Here is a 20,182-nt window from a genome sequence, read left to right on the forward strand (position 1 = left end):
GCATCAGTAACTGTTATCAGTTAATAACAAAATTATTATTATTATTATTATTATTATTATTATTATTATTATTATTATTATTATTATTATTAATATTATTATTTTTAATCCACTGAAAGTCTCCCTCTGCTTGTTTATTGCATTTGACCATACGATTATCCTGGGGCCCTTTGCAAAACACATGCCTGACTACTCAGAAACAGTCCTTAATAATAATAATAATAATAATAATAATAATAATAATAATAATAATAATAACAACTTTATTATTTATACCCCACCTATCTGGTTGGGTTGCCCCAGCCACTCTGGGAGGTTTCCAACACATACTTACTTAGGGATCATCAAATCTATGGTGCGACCGCATTTCGAATACTGTGGGGTTCTGGTCGCCTCGCCTCAAAAAGGGTACTGAAGAGCTGGAAAAGCTTTAGGAAAGGGCAAGCAAAACGGTCAGGGGGTGGAGCAAGTCCCTCATGGGGGAAAGACCAAAGGGGGAGATGGTAGACGTGATTGAATTGCTGTGTGACGTGGAGAAAGTGGATGGATAAAAGTTTCCTTTCATGACGCCAGAATTTGTGGAGATCTCTCGAAGCAGAATCTTGGAAGGTTCAGGGCTTCTTCACGCAGCGCATATAAAATATACTCGGAGTCGAGAGTGGATTTCATGCTCTTCATTCAGCTCATAGTGGTGAGGAGGAATGGAAGTTCCCCCACAATATCTGCTTTATATGCATTATTTACACAATGGGCCCCACGTGATTGGCTAATTCTGGGATTCTCCTGTAGGCCAATCAGGTTGTGGATTCACTTCCACCTGGGGCTGGATTGGGTGGCTCCTACGGACCAATCAGACTGCTGCATTCTGGGTCCTATTGTTCTAGGACCAATCAGACTGCTGCATTTTGGATCCTATTCAACTCAGTACATAACAGCATAGAAGGAACCTGGAACAGTGGAGCCAGCGGCAGCCACCGACCTGGACAGATTTAAATGAGGATTAGACAAATGTATGACAGAGAGGGCTATCGATGGCTACTAGCCAGAATGGCCAGTGCTCTGCATCCAGCCAGTGCCAGATTTACATATAAGCTAAACAAACTCTAGCTTAGGGCCCCGCTCTCTTGGGGGCCCCAAAAAAATTTAAAGAAAAAAAAACCTGGATGTACATTTCCAAAATATAAGATAAAAAACAACATACAGCAAGTGTTTTGTGTTGTGTAGGCTCCTGTGATGTAAGTCATGGGAGCCTGCCTGCTAGCCAGCTCCCTAAAATATCACCGGTTTGCTCATTTCTGTATATAGGGTGCCTACATTCTGCATGGACTGGTTGCATGACAACATGGGCAAATGGCTTGAAATACCTATGAGGTCCAGCAAGAGTATTGTTAGCCCATAAATGGAAACAAGACGAGGTGCCGACGAAAGGAGAATGGCAGATAAAATTAATGGACTATGCAGAATTGGACAAAATGACAGGAAGGATTCGAAACCTGCGGGACCAGAGATTCACAGACGATTGGAAGAAATATTAAAATTATTCGAAGAGCAACTATAACCAACAAATTACGCTCGTAGGACTACAAGACCAGTAGTGATGTATGGAAGTGAGAGCTGGACCATAAAGAAGGCTGATCGCCAAAGAATTGATGCTTTTGAATTCTGGCGCTGGAGGAGACTCTCAAGTCCCATGGACTGTAAGAAGATCAAACCTATCCATTCTGAAGGAAATCAGCCCTGAGTGCTCACTGGAAGGACAGATCCTGAAGCTGAGGCTCCAAGACTTTGGCCACCTCATGAGAAGAGAAGACTCCCTGGAAAAGACCCTGATGTTGGGAAAGATGGAGGGCACAAGGAGAAGGGGATGACAGAGGACGAGGTGGTTGGACAGTGTTCTCGAAGCTACCAGCATGAGTTTGACCAAACTGCGGGAGGCAGTGGAAGACAGGAGTGCCTGGTGTGCTCTGGTCCATAGGGTCACGAAGAGTCGGACATGACTAAATGACTAAACAACAACAACAAAAACAAAGGAACCCTGGATGGTTAAGTCCAGTCAAAGGCGACTCTGGGGTTGCGGCGCTCATCTCACTTTCAGGGCGAGGGAGCCGGCGTTTGTCCACAGACAGCTTTCCGGGTCACGCGGCCAGCAGGACTAAACCGCTTCTGGCGCAACAGGACACCATGACAGAAACCAGAGCGCACGGAAACACCGTTTACCTTCCTGCCGCAGTGGTACCTATTTATCTACTTGCACTTGTGTGCTTAGAACTGCTAGGTTGGCAGGAGCTGGGACAGAGCAACAAGAGCTCACTCCATCGTGTGGATTCGAACCGCCAACCTTCTGATCGGCAAGCCCAAGAGGCTCAGTGGTTTAGACCACAGCGCCACCCGCGTCCAACCCCCTGCAATGCAGCAATATGCAGCTGTCCCAAATGAGGATTGTACCTGCAACTTTGGATCAGACCTGGACCTTTTTATCTCTCCTGGGCAGTGTGGCAAGCACACTTCCAAGGGAAACTCTGGGAAGAGACTGTTTTGCTCTGAGACCCCTGCAGGCTTTTGCTTCAATCAGATCCCTCTCCCCACGCCAGCTTGGAGAACATTGCTTCCCTGCCCCCTCCCCACCCCAGACTGCCTCTCCTCCTGCGTTGGACCCTTCAGCAGAACAGACGGATCCTACCAGCAACAGCCCACATACAGGCCTAGTTCCATTCACCAACCTCCTGGGCGAGAAGAAAATCTATTTCTATTTTTAATTCCCAAACAGAACGAAGGCTGAAAAACACCAGGCATGGATTGCAGAAAAGCAGGAGGGGGGGAGAGAGGCTCCATACAGCAAAGGCTTGCTTCTTCAGCCACAGAGGGCGGGGAGATCTGAGTTCAAATTCTGCCCTAGACATGTAGTCATAGCGTGGCCTAGACAAAGCTCACGCCTTCTTGACACCTGTGTAAAATAATGAGTCACCTGCCACCTAACGTAAGTTGCAACATGTGCGACCTAATGGCACATCAAATTAAAATGTGTAGTTTGCAGGTGTCCTCAGTATTTTGCATGTGTGCGCACACACGTTAATACCGAGCCCGGGCGCAGTAAAGGTGAAGGTAAAGGTAAAGGGACCCCTGACTATTAGGTCCAGTTGTGGCCAACTCTGGGGTTGCGGCGCTCATCTCGCTTTATTGGCCGAGGGAGCCGGCGTACAGCTTCCGGGTCATGTGGCCAGCATGACTAAGCCGCTTCTGGCGAACCAGAGCAGCGCATGGAAACGCCCTTTACCTTCCCACCGGAGTGGTACCTATTTATCTACTTGCACTTGATGTGCTTTCAAACTGCTAGGTTGGCAGGAGCAGGGACTGAGCAACGGGAGCTCACCCCGTCACGGGGATTCGAACCGCCGATCTTCTGATCGGCAAGTCCTAGGCTCTGTGGTTTAACCCACAATGCCACCCAGTAGTTTTCCTCAAAAGTGCAGCACAATTGCCATGAAAGCATCACACAAACACACATTGTGCAGCAATTAGCTACACAACGGGGAGGGTCCTGGTGTAAATCACTCCCCCTACTGCACTCAGTATACACACAGACACCCCGATGATGCTGAACTGCAACTCCCATTTGCAGCAGCACAACCGGATGCCTTTCTCTGCCCCAGCTGCAACAAAACATGTCTCTCCTGTATTGGTCTCTACAGCCACAGCAGAAGCTGCAACTCTCCAGTGGTTTGACCACCCCCAAACGCGTACCCCTCCATTATCTCCCAAGGCAGACGGATGCCAACAACTCCCACCAACCCCTGGAAGCACAGCCAATGGGCAGGGATGGTGGGTTTTGTAGTTCAGCAACATGCAGAGGACCAAAGGTTTTTTTAATTCAATGTATCTCCCCTGCCCTCCAACAGAGGTTATTTCCATCAGGCCACCTCAGAGCCCAGGATTTGACAAAGAACAGGATGCTTGCTGAGCAGTTGCAACGAGTACCATGAGCTTTTCAACAGACAACCGATGCCACGCCTTCAAATCTTGATGTGGCAATACTAGCGAGCGATTGTCAGCCATGCTACAAAAAGCTTGAGGCACTGATCTCTGCTCATCATGAAAGGGAACAGGGCAGGCCAACTAGGAAGCAACCCTGGAAGCAAAGACCACAGCTACATTATACATTAAAATAACATAGGTAAAGGTAAAGGGACCCCTGACCATTAGGTCCAGTCGTGACCAACTCTGGGCTTGTGGTGCTCATCTCGCTTTACTGGCCGAGGGAGCCGGCGTACAGCTTCTGGGTCATGTGGCCAGCATGACTAAGCCGCTTCTGGCGAACCAGAGCAGCGCACGGAAATGCCGTTTACCTTCCCGCCAGAGTGGTACCTATTTATCTACTTGAATTTTGATGTGCTTTCGAACTGCTAGGTTGGCAGGAGCAGGGACTGAGCAACGGGAGCTCACCCCGTCACAGGGATTCGAACCGCCGACCTTCTGATCGGCTAGTCCTAGGCTCAGTGGTTTAACCCACAGCGCCACCCGTGTCCGCTAAAAGAACATGGCTTCCCGCAAAAACAACAAAAAGAACAACCCGGGCCTTGGAAACTGTAGTTTACCCACTTGGAGAGCCACAGCTCCAATCACCCTTAGCAAACTATAGTTCCCAGGATTCTTAAGCGGGAGGAGTCATGTGCATTAAATTTATGGTGTATTTGGGACCAAGCAAGGTGGACGCAGGTGGCACTGTGGGTTAAACCACAGAGCCTAGGGCTTACCGATAAGAAGGTCAGCGGTTCGAATCTCCACGACGGAGTAAGCTCCTGTTGCTCGGTCCCTGCTCCTGCCCCCCTAGCATTTCGAAAGTGCGTCAAAAGTTCAAGTACATAAATGGGTACCACTCTGGCGGGAAGGTAAATGGCATTTCCGTGCGCTGCTCTGGTTCGCCAGAAGCGGCTTAGTCATGGTGGCCACATGACCCGGAAGCTGTATGCCGGCTCCATCGGCCAATAAAGCGAGATGAGCGCTGCAACCCCAGAGTCGGCCACGACTGGACCTAATGGTCAGGAGTCCCTTTACCTTTATCTTTAAGGTGGGTCTCTGCTGAACATCTCTCTCACAAACCACCACTGGATTTTATTCTTCTAGCTATAAAATGCACAGTTGGAATTATAATCTGGCACACAAAAGTGCCCCTTGAAACCTTAGTGCCTTCATAGACTGGCTGGATTAACTCTCTCTTTCTGTCTGTCTCTCTCTCATCTCTGCCCCCTGGTCAGTTATGATGTGCGGCTCCCTCTAATTTACTCCCTATATTCCGCCAGAGTGGGAATGAACGAGGACTTCCAACAGAGATTTTCCAGCTAACCCGCCGGGGTCAAGTCTCTTTAGCTGTCGTAACAGAGGGCAGGTGGCTGATTCAATTATCTCTAGTTGAGCGAGGGAGGAGAGAAGCTTGCTGGATGTAGCAGTAGCTTTTGCATAATTCTCACAGCTCCTGCCTTTCCCGGGAGGGAGTGGGTTGGAAGTGCAGAAAACGGAGAAAAACCTGGGTGCCTTTTCCTCCCAAGGAAAAATGCAGAAAATCCCACTGCATGGACAGGCCGGCGTCAATTGCACAACCTTTCAATCCGCCTCTGAGCTTGTGCCCTTCGTGGCAGCTTGAAGTGTTAGCAGGCATTCATAGAATCATAGAATCCTAGAGTTGGAAGAGACCCCAAGGGCCATCGAGTCCAACCCCCTGCCAAGCAGGAAACACCATCAGAGCACTCCTGACATATGGTTGTCAAGCCTCTGCTTAAAGACCTCCAAAGAAGGAGACTCCACCACACTCCTTGGCAGCAAATTCCACTGGCGAACAGCTCTTACTGTCAGGAAGTTCTTCCTAATGTTTAGGTGGAATCTTCTTTCTTGTAGTTTGGAACCATTGCTCCGTGTCCGCTTCTCTGGAGCAGCAGAAAACAACCTTTCTCCCTCCTCTATGTAGCATCCTTTTATATATTTGAACATGGCTATCATATCACCCCTTAACCTCCTCTTCTCCAGGCTAAACATGCCCAGCTCCCTTAGCCGTTCCTCATAAGGCATCGTTACCAGGCCTTTGACCATTTTGGTTGCCCTCCTCTGGACACGTTCCAGTTTGTCAGTGTCCTTCTTGAACTGTGGTGCCCAGAACTGGACACAGTACTCCAGGTGAGGTCTGACCAGAGCAGAATACAGTGGCACTATTACTTCCCTTGATCGAGATGCTATACTCCTATTGATGCAGCCCAGAATTGCATTGGCTTTTTTAGCTGCCGCGTCACACTGTTGGCTCATGTCAAGTTTGTGGTCAACCAAGACTCCTAGATTCTTTTCACATGTACTGCTCTCAAGCCAGGTGTCACCCATCTTGTATTTGTGCCTCTCATTTTTTTTGCCCAAGTGTAATACTTTACATTTCTCCCTGTTAAAATTCATCTTGTTTGTTTTGGCCCAGTTCTCTAATCTGTCAAGGTCGTTTTGAAGTGTGATCCTGTCCTCTGGGGTGTTAGCCACCCCTCCCAGTTTGGTGTCATCTGCAAATTTGATCAGGATGCCCTTGAGTCCATCCTCCAAGTCGTTGATAAAGATGTTGAATAAGACCGGGCCCAAGACAGAACCCTGTGGCACCCCACTAGTCACTCTTTTCCAGGATGAAGAGGAACCATTGATGAGCACCCTTTGGGTTCGGTCAGTCAGCCAGTTACAAATCCACTGAGTGGTAGCATAGTCAAAACCGCATTTTACCAGCTTCTTTACAAGAATATCATGGGGCACCTTGTCAAATGCCTTGCTGAAATCAAGGTAGGCTACATCCACTGCGTTCCCTTCATCTGCCAGGCTTGTAATTCTGTCAAAAAACGAGATCAGGTTAGTCTGACATGACTTATTTTTCAGAAATCCATGCTGACTATTGATGATCACAGCATTCCTTTCTAGGTGCTCACAGACTGGTTGCTTAATGATCTGCTCCAGAATCTTCCCTGGTATTGATGTCAGACTGACTGGGCGGTAATTATTTGGGTCCTCTCTTTTCCCCTTTTTGAAAATAGGGACAACATTTGCCCTCCTCCAGTCTGCCGGGACTTTGCCTGTTCTCCAGGAATTCTCAAAGATGACTGCCAGTGGTTCTGAGATCACATCTGCCAGTTCTTTTAATACTCTTGGATGCAGTTCATCTGGCCCTGGAGACTTGAATACATCTAGACTAGCCAAGTATTCTTGTACCATCTCCTTAGTTATTCTGGGCTGTGTTTCCTCTGCTGAATCATTTGCTCCAAATTCTTCAGGTCGGGCATTGTTTTCTTTATCGGAGAAGACTGAGGCAAAGAAGGCATTGAGGAGTTCAGCCCTTTCTGTGTCCCCTGTTTGCATTTCACCATCTTCTCCTCTGAGTGACCCCACTGTTGCTTTGTTCTTCCTTTTGCTACGAACATACCCATAAAAGCCTTTTTGTTGCTTTTAACCTCTCTAGCAAGCCTGAGTTCATTCTGTGCTTTAGCTTTTCTGACTTTGTGTCTACACGTGCTGGCTATTTGTTTGAATTCCTCTTTGGTGGTTTCCCCCCTTTTCCATTTTTTGTACACATCCTTTTTTAATCTTAACTCAGTTAAAAGTTCTTTAGATAGCCACCCTGGCTTCTTTAGGCACCTTCCATGTTTCCGTCTCATTGGTATTGCCTGAAGTTGTGCTTTTACTATCTCCCTCTTAACAAACTCCCAGCCATCATGAACTCCCTTTCCTTTTAGTATTACTGTCCATGGGATCTCACCCAGCACTTCCCTAAGTTTTATGAAGTCGGCTTTCTTAAAGTCAAGAAATTGAGTCCTAGTATGCTTGGCTGCTCCTTTCCGCTGTATAGTAAACTTCAGAAGAGCATGATCACTCGCACCTAATGATCCTTCCACTTCTACCCCACTAACCAGGTCATCAACATTGGTTAGGACCAGATCTAAAATGGCTGTTCCTCTTGTTGCTTCTCCCACTTTCTGGACAATGAAGTTGTCTGCAAGGCCAGTGAGGAATCTGTTTGACCTTATGCTCTTGGCTGAGTTTGACATCCAACAAATATCTGGGTAATTGAAGTCCCCCATTACAACTATCTCCCTTCCTTTTGCATGCTTGGCCATCTGTTCCAGGAAGGCATCATCTATGTCCTTCGTTTGGCTTGGGAATCTATAGTAAACTCCCACAATGAGGTCACTGTTATTCTTCTCTCCCTTAATTTTGACCCAAATGCTCTCACTTTGGCTTTGAGGTTCTAAATCTTGGATCTCTTCACAGGTATACACATCCCTGACATATAACGCCACTCCTCCTCCTTTCTTGTCTGGTCTGTTTCTCTGAAATAGATTGTATCCCTCCATTATTACATTCCAATCGTGGGACTTATCCCACCAGGTTTCAGTGATGCCTATTATGTCATATTTAGTTTGCTGTACCAAGAGCTCAAGCTCATCTTGTTTATTTCCCATGCTTTGCGCACTAGTGTACAGACAGTGAAGTCCATTAATCATTCCCCCGTGTCTCTTATTTAAGGATTTTTTCCTCCCACCACTAGGTCTGCGTGCTGTTTGCTCCATTTGGTCTATGACATTTGGATGATCATCTTCATCAGTTGATAGACTCCTACCTTCAGGAGCACTGTCTCCCTCCCCCACATTAGTCAGTTTAAAGCCCTCCTGATGAGGTTTCTGAGATTTTTGGCAAAAACATTCCTCCCAACCATTGTGAGGTGCAGCCCATCGCTTGCCAGAAGTCCATCTTCAAGAAACTGCAGTCCATGATCTAAGAATCCAAACCGTTCCTGTTTACACCATTTGCGAAGCCAGCTGTTCACTTCCACTATTTTTCCCTCTCTCCCTGGGCCACGTCGTTCAACTGGGAGGACAGATGAGATGACAATTTGTGCATTTTATTGCTTCAATTTCCTACCCAGAGCCTTGTAGTCTCTTTTGATCTTCTGGAGGCTATTGCTTGCAGTGTCATTGGTTCCCACATGAACCAAGAGGAAGGGGTATTTGTCAGTGGGTTTTATGATTCCTTGCAGTCGTTCAGTTACATCTTGGATCTTAGCCCCGGGGAGACAGCACACTTCCCGAGACATCTTGTCAGGCCCACAGATCACTGCTTCTGTTCCCCTCAGTAGGGAATCCCCTATCACCACTACACGCCTCCTCTTAGGTCTGGTCGGGGTTCTTCCGTGAGCTGTCCGTTCCAAGGTCGCCTGCACATTCCCTGAGGACTGACTTTGCTGCTCGTCTTCATATACCTGATCGACTGTAATGAGGGAGAGATCCTCAAATGGAGTCTGCTCTTCGTCTTCCATGCTAGGGGAGAGGACCTCAAAGCGATTGTGTATTTCTAAACAATCAGAGCGAACCCTGGGCCTCCTACTTCTTTGAGTCACGTTTCTCCATATATCTGGCTCCTGTGTTGGTGAACTAGCCTCCTTCTCAGGGGAGTCCCCTGTCTCCTCCTTGGTGGAGACGGTGTGCTCTGTTGCTTCCAAGAAGAGCTCCAGCTCTCTAATTCTTTGGAGCGTAGCTACACATTCCTCCAGTTGCTGGACTTTGTCTTTTAAGAGGGCAATCAACATGCAATTGCTGCAGGTAAAGCTGCCTGCAACCTTTGGCAAGATGGCAAACATTGCGCAGGAACCGCAGGCGACTGCAGCTGTTCCCTCACCCTCCATCTTGAGAACGTGTCATTGGGGGGTGGCTACAGCGGTCCTCCATCATAAAAAGCGTGAAGACAGGACAAATAACTCCACCCAAAAAAACCCTAGGTCTCCCCCAACAAACGTTTGAGACTAGCTCCCCTAAATCTAAAAGATGGATCAAACTGCGCGTGCAGCTACTGCCCTGCAAGCTCTGATAAGCTCCTCCCACAGCTAATCACCTGCCTCAACAGAAACCCTGCCCCCTCTGACCTTTGCACAGGGAGAGCAGCTAATCAGCCACAAAGAAACACACACACAAGAAAACCCTTTTGATCTCCATTTCTGTGAAAAGCTCCTGTGCATATGCAACTCCTTTGTTGTTGTTTAGTCGTTTAGTCGTGTCTGACTCTTCGTGACCCCCTGGACCAGAGCACGCCAGGCACTCCTGTCTTCCACTGCCTCCCGCAGTTTGGTCAGACGCATGCTGGTAGCTTCGAGAACACTGTCCAGCCATCTCGTCCTCTGCCGTCCCCTTCTCCTTGTGCCCTCCATCTTTCCCAACATCAGGGTCTTTTCCAGGGAGTCTTCTCATGAGGTGGCCAAAGTCTTGGAGCCTCAGCTTCAGGATCTGTCCTCCCAGTGAGCACTCAGGGCTGATTTCCTTCAGAATGGATCGGTCTGATCTTCTTGCAGTCCATGGGACTCTCAAGAGTCTCCTCCAGCACCAGAATTCAAAAGCATCCATTCTTTGGCGATCAGCCTTCTTTATGGTCCAGCTCTCACTTCCATACATTACTACTGGGGATACCATAGCTTTTACTATATGGACCTTTGTTGGCAAGGTGACGTCTCTGCTTTTTAAGATGCTGTCTAGGTTTGTCATTGCTTTTCTCCCAAGGAGCAGGCGTCTTTTAATTTCATGACTGCTGTCACCATCTGCAGTGATCACGGAGCCCAAGAAAGTAAAATGTCTCACTGCCTCCATTTCTTCCCCTTCTATTTGCCAGGAGGTGATGGGACCAGTGGCCATGTTCTTCGTTTTTTTGATGTTGAGCTTCAGACCATATTTTGCGCTCTCCTCTTTCACCCTCATTGAAAGGTTCTTTAGTTCCTCCTCACTTTCTGCCATCAAGGTTGTGTCATCTGCTAGAAGACCTTTGAAGGCAGCCCTGTATAGGAAGTGTTATGTACTGAGTTGAATAGGATCCAAACTGCAGCAGTCTGATTGGTCCTAGAACAATGCAGCAGTATGATTGGTCGGCAGGAGCCACCCAATCCAGCTCCAGATAGAAGTGAATCCACAACCTGATTGGCCTACAGGAGAATTCCGGAATTAGCCAATCACGTGCAGCCCATTGTGTAAATAATGTATATAAAGCAGATACTTTGAGGGGACTTTCATTCATTCCTCCTCACCACTATGAGCTGAATAAAGAGCATGAAATCCACTCTCGACTCTGAGTATATTTCAGGACGTTTTTTGGAAGGTATGCAAAGGGGATGCTGAACTAGGTGGGGTGATCCAACAAAGGCTCTTATTGCGTTCTTAATCTTCAACTGCTTGGTCTTCAGCATGCTAGGCTGCTGAAAAAGACACAGGAACAGCATGACGGGCGGCAGGGGGGTAGAGATGGCAAGCCTAGATGCAAGGAGCAGCCGCACAGAGACTCTGAGGTCTCCTTCTCCCTGTGCAGTCTCTGCTTGCCACACACACAAACGCACTTCCACTATCACTCCTCCCCCCCCCCACACACACACACCTCTTGTCAGGCTCCTGGGCTCCACAAAAGCCGTTCCTGTATTCCTGGCAAGCCTCCGCCACAGTCTTTGATATTCTCTTCACACAGCACCGTGGGCTCTTTCCGTTCCTGGCCTCCAGACCCCAGAGAGGGTTTTTCCTTGACTCAGCTGCTCTGCCAGCATCATTGAAATAAGCCCTGCCTGGGAGAATTACATCTTCCTCCAGCTCCATTGGCTGCAGGACATTCCGGCTGCTGGGTTTCTTTCTTTTTTTGAATGCAATAAGGATTTGTCCATGTATACCTTTGCTCTGCATTTCTCGTCAGAGGTCCGGGCATTCTCTCTCTCTCTCTCTCTCTCTCTCTCTCTCTCTCTGCCTCTGTGCTTTCCCTGCACAAAAAGAGTTACCGTATTTTTCACTCTCTAAGACGCACCAGACCATAAGACGCACCTAGTTTTTGGAGGAGGAAAACAAGAAAAAAAATATTCTGAATCTCAGAAGCCAGAACAGCAAGAGGGATCGCTGCGCAGTGAAAGCAGCAATCCCTCTTGCTGTTCTGGCTTCTGGGATAGCTGCGCAGCCTGCATTCGCTCTATAAGACACACACACATTTCCCCATACTTTATAGGAGGGGGAAAGTGAGTCTTATAGAGCAAAAAATACGGTATTTGCTGCTGAATCGGAGCAAAGGCTATCTGCGGTAAACCCAAAATGCCATTTGTTCCGACTCAGGACTGATCGACTTCTCCTCTTGGGGAAAACTGCTCTTTAGTGCTCAATCGGAGCAAACAGCCATTCGGGTTTCCTCTGGAATGCTACCATTTAGAGCTAAGGAGCAGGTTTTCCCTGGGAAAGGAATGAGGCAAAGGGGGAAAACCACTTGCATCCAAGCCTAGAAAGTGTGGATTAAGCAGTGAACAACTTGGACACTTACTTTCTAGGGATAAGCAGAAGTGTAGACAATTCCCAAGTGTTAAAGAGTGGGGTGTTAAAGAGTGGGCTTTCCTGGGGAACTCAGCTGGGGGGAGAAGGAGATGGACGCAGACCGGGAAAGTGCAGCCCTGTGTCTAGAAAGTATGGGGCAAAAGGTACAATGAGCTCCGATTATAAGCAGCCTGCAGCATTTTCTGCCCTGCCTTTCTAAGGGTCCTCTGTGGGCATCAGAGTCAAGAGGACCTGGTTGCCTCCAGAAGTTCATCTGATTCAGATCCCAGCAGCCCCAGCGAATACGGGCAACACTCAGGGCTGGCAATAGGTGTGGTCCAGAAACATCTTGAAGATCCAGTTTCCCGGCCTGGATCTGGGTGAACCCAGAAGCCCAGGTTTGATTTAGCAGTGCTGCACATATATGCTAAAAGGTAAAGGACCCCTGACAATTAAGTCCAGTCGCGGACGACTCTGGGGTTGCGGCGCTCATCTCGCTTTACTGGCTGAGGGAGCTGGCGTTTGTCCACAGACAGTTTTTCCGGGTCATGTGGACAGCATGACTAAGCCGCTTCTGGCAAAACCAGAGCAGTGCACGGAAACGCCATTTACCTTCCTGCTGCAATGGTACCTATTTATCTGCTTGCACTGGTGTGCTTTCGAACTGCTAGGTTGGCAGGTGCTGGGACCGAGCAACAGGAGCTCACCCCGTCACGGGGATTTGAACCGCCAACCTTCTGATCAGCAAGCCCAGAGGCTCAGTGGTTTACACCACAGCACCACCTGTGTCCCGGACACATATGGTAAGGTAAAGGTAAGGACACATATGGTAAGGTAAAGGTACCCCTGCCCGTACGGGTCAGTCGTGACCGACTCTAGGGTTGCGCGCTCATCTCGCTCAAGAGGCCGGGAGCTGGCACTGCCCGAAGACACTTCCGGGTCATGTGGCCAGCACCAGCGCAGCACACGGACACGCCGTTTACCTTCCCGCTATAAAGCAGTACCTATTTATCTACTTGCACTTAAGGGTGCTTTCGAACTGCTAGGTGTGCAGGAGCTGGGACCGAACGACGGGAGCTCACCCTATCGCGGGGATTCGAACCGCCGACCTTCTGATTGGCAAGTCCTAGGCTCTGTGGTTTTACCCACAGCGCCACCCGCGTCCCTACACATATGGTAGTTGTCTTCAAATATCTGAAGGGCTGTCATCACATAGAATCATGGAATTGTAGAGCTGGAAGGCACCACGAAAGCCCAACCCTCTGCAATGCAGGAATCTTTGGCCCAACGTGGTGCCTAAACCCACAAGCCTGAGATTAAGAGTCTCCTGCTCTACCAGCTGAGCTATCCCATCAGTCACGGAAGGTGGGACAAGTCTGTTTTATGCTGCTCCAGAGGGGAGGATCCAAACTGATTCAAGTTGTAAGGAAGGTGATTCCAACTAAAGAACAGGAAGACGTTTCTGACAGCAAGAGCCTGTTTTTGCATGCAGGGGACGTTCCTAACTCACCAAAGGTTTGAGACCCATTGGCTACCCCCATCTGGTTTAGCTGGCCAGTCGAAGCCTTTCCCAGGTTGATGTCGCTTGCTGGCACCTTCCAGGAGTCACAGATGGGAGGCAGGAGCAATGGCTCCACAATCAAATCTCGGGGAAACGGCTTGCCAAGCTGCAGCCCAGCAGCCTGACAGGTGACCTCAGGAGGCCGAGTCGTGAGGGGGGTGCGTTCTCCCTTGGAAGACTGGCTGGGACAGCAGGGGCAGAGCACAGGCTATCCATCAAATGAGCTGTGGTTTTAATATGCAATCTTTCTCCCACCCACACCTTTTCCAAATCCTTGCAGGCATCTTCCTGGTACCTTGAAAGGGTGCACGTAAAGATTTCTGGCTGTGAAGCCAGCATTTTCCTGTGATCCGATGAGTGAAAGCTCCAGGAGTTGGTGAAGCCAGGTGTTTGCAGGAACCTCAAGACTCTCCATGACACGAATAGGACCCCCAACACCATTCTCACTCTGCACAGGGCCAGAGGTGCACCTAACATCCCTTGCAAACTTTGTGAGCTGTATCGGCACACACAGACACCCCCCCAAAAAAATCATTTTACTGCAATATTGTGGTTTGCATCCATCTGTCTCAAGAGACAATGGAGTGCGCCTCTGGGGGTGAAGTCGAACCACTGTGTTAGCAGCACCAAAGTCACCTCCCCAGGGTGAAAGCTTGGGCAGAGTGTATGGAGGTCCTCAGAATGGAGGACCTCCATATGGCACCATGCAACTCCCATGTGTCAGGGGGCTGGTCAGGATTGGACGATTGGGGAATGCAATTGCAGGGAGATCAGCTCCTAAAAGAAGAGAAGGGGGAATATTCTCCCCCCCCCCAATCCAGCATTTCCAAAAGCAGAGAGACAGGCAGACACGGAAGCTGCACAGCTGAGAGAGGAGCTATCCAGCTATGAGATAGTAGCTAAGCAACCAGAAGGGAGGGAGCAGCTGGGCGATACATCAATCGAGAGTGGGGGAAACCTCCTCCCTCCCCATGAACTCAGAGGTCTGAGCATGTCAGAGAACAAAGGAGACGGAGGGGGGGATGAACTTGCCATTGGCGCGCTTCATGCTGCGGAAGTGGGGAGGAGTCATAGTAGGCAACTGATATCCTCGTGGAGGGTTGCCTGTTTGTGCTTGTAACACAATGCTGAAATAAAAGGACTATAAATCTACCAAATGCTCCTTAATTCTTAGCGGTGAGCCCCCAGAAGAGAGAGGGGAACTCCTGTACTTGACACCATATCAAGGAGATGACAACCTTTAGAAGAAGTTTTTTAATGTTTAGTATGCATTTATATGTTTCGGACATATAAAGTCATGGACAGAGGTCACGAAATTAAAAGACGCCTGCTTCTTGGGAGAAAAGCAATGACAAACCTAGACAGCATCTTAAAAAGCAGAGACATCACCTTGCCAACAAAGGTCCGTATAGTTAAAGCTATGGTTTTTACAGTAGTGATGTATGGAAGTGAGAGCTGAACCATAAAGAAGGCTGATCGCCGAAGAATGGATGCTTTTGAATTATCGCACTGGAGGAGACTCTTGAGAGTCCCATGGACTGCAAGAAGATCAAACCTATCCATTCTGAAGTAAATCAGCCCTGAGTGCTCACTGGAAGGACAGATCCTGAAGCTGAGACTCCAATACTTTGGCTACCTGAGGAGAAGAGAAGAGAAGACTCCCTGGAAAAGACCCTGATGTTGGGAAAGATGGAGGACACAAGGAGAAGGGGACCACAGAGGACGAGATGGTGGGACAGTGTTCTCGAAGCTACCAGCATGAGGTTGACCAAACTGCGGGAGGCAGTGGAAGACAGGAGTGCCTGGCGTGCTCTGGTCCAGGGGGTAACAAGAAGTTGGACACGACTAAATGACTAAACAATGTTTCAGAAGCTGCTCAATGTGGCTGGAGCAACCCAGTCAGGTGGGCAGGGTATAAATGATACAATTGTTGTTGTTGAATAGGCTGTCTCTATTTTCATCGAAGAAATGGTGGAGGGTATGAGACTGAGACTGTTGGGGCTGTGCCCTATTCACACTTCTGGATGAAAGTCTCCTAGAAGCAACATCCAGGGCTGGTGTGGAGACAGCTGGCTTCACTTCTTAAGCAACATCTCCTTCTTTCTTTCTGTGACCTCGAGGGAATCGAGAGAGGGTTTTGGACCACATCCAGGAACACACTTGGGTCAGATGGAGCAACCCACATTTCGAGAAGGTAATCTAATCTGCTGACCCCTGTCTAAATGAACTACGGCATCACCTAAAGAGGTTGCTGCAGCCACAGGGGAAAGTTCTTAAATAGTGAGAGTCGTGAAATCTTGCAGCTGGGTAAACACAAACACATACCATGCACTTTCAGCTGATGGGCAAGATGGGATTAGTGGTGAGGAGCTTTGGGTCTAGCCGGGGTGGCCGTCTGGAACAGGCTGAGAGGTGGGGCAGGGCAGTGGGAAGCAAAGACTCTTAACGGTGATTGCTGCCCTATATAATAGCCGGGTTGTTAGCTAAGCTGCTTACACAGTGCCACCGTGGAGCAATTAGAAAGGTTTCAATTTGTGGGAATGCTCTTATTAGGCTCTCCCAAGACAAAGCGGGTGACATGAGGATCGTTTGAAGGAGGGGGGTTCCCCCCTTCACATTCTCTCGATGGGCCCTATCACATCAGGAAAATAACCAGGGCATGGAAGCATCCTTGGGTTTGAGTCCTGAAAGACCTGCTCCCTGCCTTGCAGGCCTTTTTCCACCCAGCCTGGGAGGGGCTGCCTTCAGATGTCTTCTAAATGTCAGGTAGTTGTTTTTCTCTTTGACATCTGGGGGGAGGGCATTCCACAGGACAGGTGCCACCACCGAGAAGGCCCTCTGCCTGGTTCCCTGTAGCTTTGCTTCTCGCAATGAGGGAACCACCAGAAGGCCGTCAGAGCTGGACCTCAGCGTCCAGACAGAACGATGGGGGTGGAGACGCTCCTTCAGGTATACTGGGCCAAGGCCGTTTAGGGCTTTAAAGGTCAGCACCAACACTTTGAATTGGGTCAGAAACGTACTGGGAGTCAATGTAGGTCTTTCAAGACGGGTGTTATGTAGTCTCAGCGCACCAGTCACCAGCCTAGCTGCCACATTCTGGATTAGTTGTAGTTTCCAGGTCACCTTCAAAGGTAGCCCCATGTAGGCTGAGATGGACAGACCAAGGGCATGGGATGGTGTTAAGGCAGCTTCTGAAGCTGCCTTCTAAACAGGATTTACCACCTGCACTTTATCCAGCTGCCGCCACTGCCTCCCTTTTACCCTCCAGTCCTAAATTCCCCTTTCCTCTCCAGACCAGCAAGAGGTTTGCACTTAGCTCAGCATCTGCAGGCCTGGTGGTTTCCCAGCTGCTCAAAAGAGCTGACTAAGGGCCTCATTAAATCCGGAGGCCTCATTACTGCAGGCAGGAGGGGGAATCCCTCCAAAGGAAAGGAGGCAAAGCGGGTGGGCAAGGAGCAGGTTTCCTGGCTCTTCCTCGGGAGCTGGCAGAGATCAGCACCTCGCTCAGCTGGGCAGCCAGTCTGGATCTGCAGGAGGGCCAAGGGGCCAGGCTGTCAATAAGCCCCAAAGTGAGCAAGGGAGGGACCTGAGCTCAGTGGCGGAGTGCAGGTCTTGCAGGCATCAGGTCCCCAAGATCAGTCCGCCGCTGAAGTCTCCAGTTAGAAGTGTCTCAACTCTCAAGTCAGCAGATGGAGAGAGCCACTGCCAGTCTGGGCTGGGGAAAAGCAGGCCTTTTTTCTGGGGGTATTAAGGGGTGCACAGTACCAGCACCTTTTTTTCTGGAAGGAAAGCACTGGGGAAAACCAGTGGTGTGAGACATTATTAGAGTGGTCACTTATGCCTCCCTGAAAGGTTTGTCCATGCAACCCCCCCCCCCTTTTCCTTTCTCCTTCTGTGATGGAGCTCCTATTTGGGGATTTCCCTGGCTTTTTTCTGGCCCACGTAAGACCAGTCTGGATAGTTGGCCTCGGTGAAGACTTGATGTTTTCATCCCAAAAAAAGTTTTTGATTTGAGTTCCTACTGAAATGAGGCTGCATTTTTTAAAAAAAAATGATATTTATTAAGTTTCCAATAAACACATATAAACACAAATACAAGCAACAATAAAAACATACCAACAAACAAAAACAAAACAAGTATACTTTCAAACCTTATTTTCTCAACCTAATTTCACCGACCTCCTCACACCTCCCCCTTCTGTATTCTAATCTCATTTATCTTATCAGCAAATCCATTCCCATATTTCCATTTTTTTTTATTCTATTCTTTTTCCTTAGTCAATACCCCTGCAAACCACTAATTTTTAAACCCATAGCTTTTTAGCCTTCATTAATTTTATAATATTTATTAAGATAGTCTTTAAACTTCTTCCAATCTTCTTCCACCGTCTCTCTATCCTGGTCTCGGATTCTGCCAGTCATCTCTGCCAGTCCCATGTAGTCTATCATCTTCATCTGCCATTCTTCCAGAGTGGGTAGATCTTGTGTCTTCCAATACTTTGCAATGAGTATCCTTGCTGCAGTTGTAGCATACATAAAAAAAGTTCTATCCTTCTTTGATACCACATGGCTTACCTTTTACCAAATGAGGCTGCATTTTAATGTTTTAATGTTGTGTTTTAATCTTGTTTTTAAGCTGTATTTCAATCAAATTGTTTTTATACCGGTGTTAGCCGCCCTGAGCCTGGTCTTGGCTGGGGAGGGTGGGGTATAAATAAAATTTAATAATAATTTGTTGCTGTTGTTGGCATCTGTTGTTGGCAATGGAGTGCACCTTCAGGGGTGAAAACCGCTGTGTTAGCAGCACCGAAGTGACCTTCCCTGGGGCGCAGTGTGTATGGAGGTCCTGGGCTGCCCGGATGACAAGACCCCCCTCTTAGCCTGGCTGATGTGGTCCCAAGGAAAGCAGAGCAAGACGTTTAGCACCAGCTGGGCTGCAGGAGTTGCCAGAAGGAGGCGTACAAGGTGCCATCCAACCATCTTAGGGACTCCGGTCTCGATTTGGGTAGGGTTTACTCCTTAGCCCAGGGGTCTGCAACCTTTAAGACAAAAAGAGCCACTTGGACCCGTTTCCGAAGGGAAAAAAACTGGGAGCCGCAAAACTCGTCATTATAAAAATAACTAGTTTTTTGACACTTTTTAATTATTTCTTTGTTTGACCCCTCAGAATTACTCCTCTTCATAGAAATAAACGTTAAATTAACAAGTTACCTTTGTGTGTGTGTGTTCTTCACTCCCCTTCAAAACAGTGACCAGCGTACATGCCCCTTACAATGTAGCGGGCGGGCGGGAAGGTGACGTCGGGGTGGTGCGTGACTAACGCACGCACCGCCCCCATGCCACATCACAGCCAGTACAGCGCCCGCCACAGTGGGGAGTATCGGGGCACACAATGCGCCTCCTCCCCTCGCTAGTATCCGCCCCAGAGCCGCGGCAAAGGTGTAAAAGAGCCACATGCGGCTCCGGAGCCGCGGGTTGCTGATCCCTACCTTAGCCCATGGGTAGACAAACTAAGGCCCAGGGGCCGGATCTGGCCCAATCGCCTTCTCAATCCGGCCCACACACTGTCTGGGAATCAGCGTGTTTTTACATGAGTAGAATATGTCCTTTTATTTAAAACGCATCTCTGGGTTATTTGTGGGGCCTGCCTGGTGTTTTTACATGAGTAGAATGTGTGCTTTTATTTAAAATGCATCTCTGGGTTATTTGTGGGGCACAGGAATTCGTTCATCCCCCCCAAAAAAAAAAATAATATAGTCCAACCCTCCACATGGTCTGAGGGATGGCGGACCAGTCCACGGCTGAAAAAGGTTGCTTACCCCTGCCTTAGCCTTTTCTTCTCCCAAAGACGTCCTGCAAGGCAGTGGTGGTTTAGGATCAAAGTTTTCCTTCTCCTGGATGGGCTCTCTTCCCAAGTGGATGAGCCCCACCTGCCCCTCACTTCCCTCTACAGCAGAAACCTTCTTCACCACTGGACCCGCTATTGATCTCATCTGCTCAATCCGTTGTCGCCTGCCTCAATCCACTGTTTTTGCATGCAGAGGAAGTCCTTAACTCATTGAGGATCTGAGATCCAACGGCTCCCCTCACCTGGTTTACCTGGCCAGTCAAAGCTACCATATTTTTCGCTCCATAAGATGCACTTTTTTCTTCCTAAAAAGTAAGGGGAACTGTCTGTGCGTCTTACGGAGTGAATGTGTGGTCCCTGGAGCTGAATTGCTCAGGGGCGAAAAGCAGATCATGCTCTCTTTTTTTGAAAGAGGAAAGTGGGTGTTGAAACAGAGCCGCTGAGATAGAGGAG

At 48.7% G+C, this 20,182-nt stretch overlaps 1 protein-coding gene and 1 long non-coding RNA gene across 2 annotated transcripts in view; one reads left to right on the plus strand and one right to left on the minus strand.

Annotated features, from left to right (window-relative positions):
* Positions 1-9,963, plus strand: part of LOC310851820 — a 626,966-nt gene extending 617,003 nt beyond the window's left edge. The window contains exon 2 of the long non-coding RNA XR_014567843.1: positions 6,166-9,963. This is a non-coding gene — a long non-coding RNA (uncharacterized lncRNA). The remainder of the gene's footprint in view (positions 1-6,165) is intronic.
* SLC8A2 (solute carrier family 8 member A2) overlaps positions 1-20,182 on the minus strand; it is a 137,594-nt gene that overhangs the window by 83,132 nt on the left and 34,280 nt on the right. The window lies entirely within an intron of this gene.

The sequence above is a fragment of the Podarcis gaigeae genome (assembly GCF_964106915.1).
Source record: "Podarcis gaigeae genome assembly, chromosome: 8".
Classification (NCBI taxonomy): domain Eukaryota; kingdom Metazoa; phylum Chordata; class Lepidosauria; order Squamata; family Lacertidae; genus Podarcis; species Podarcis gaigeae.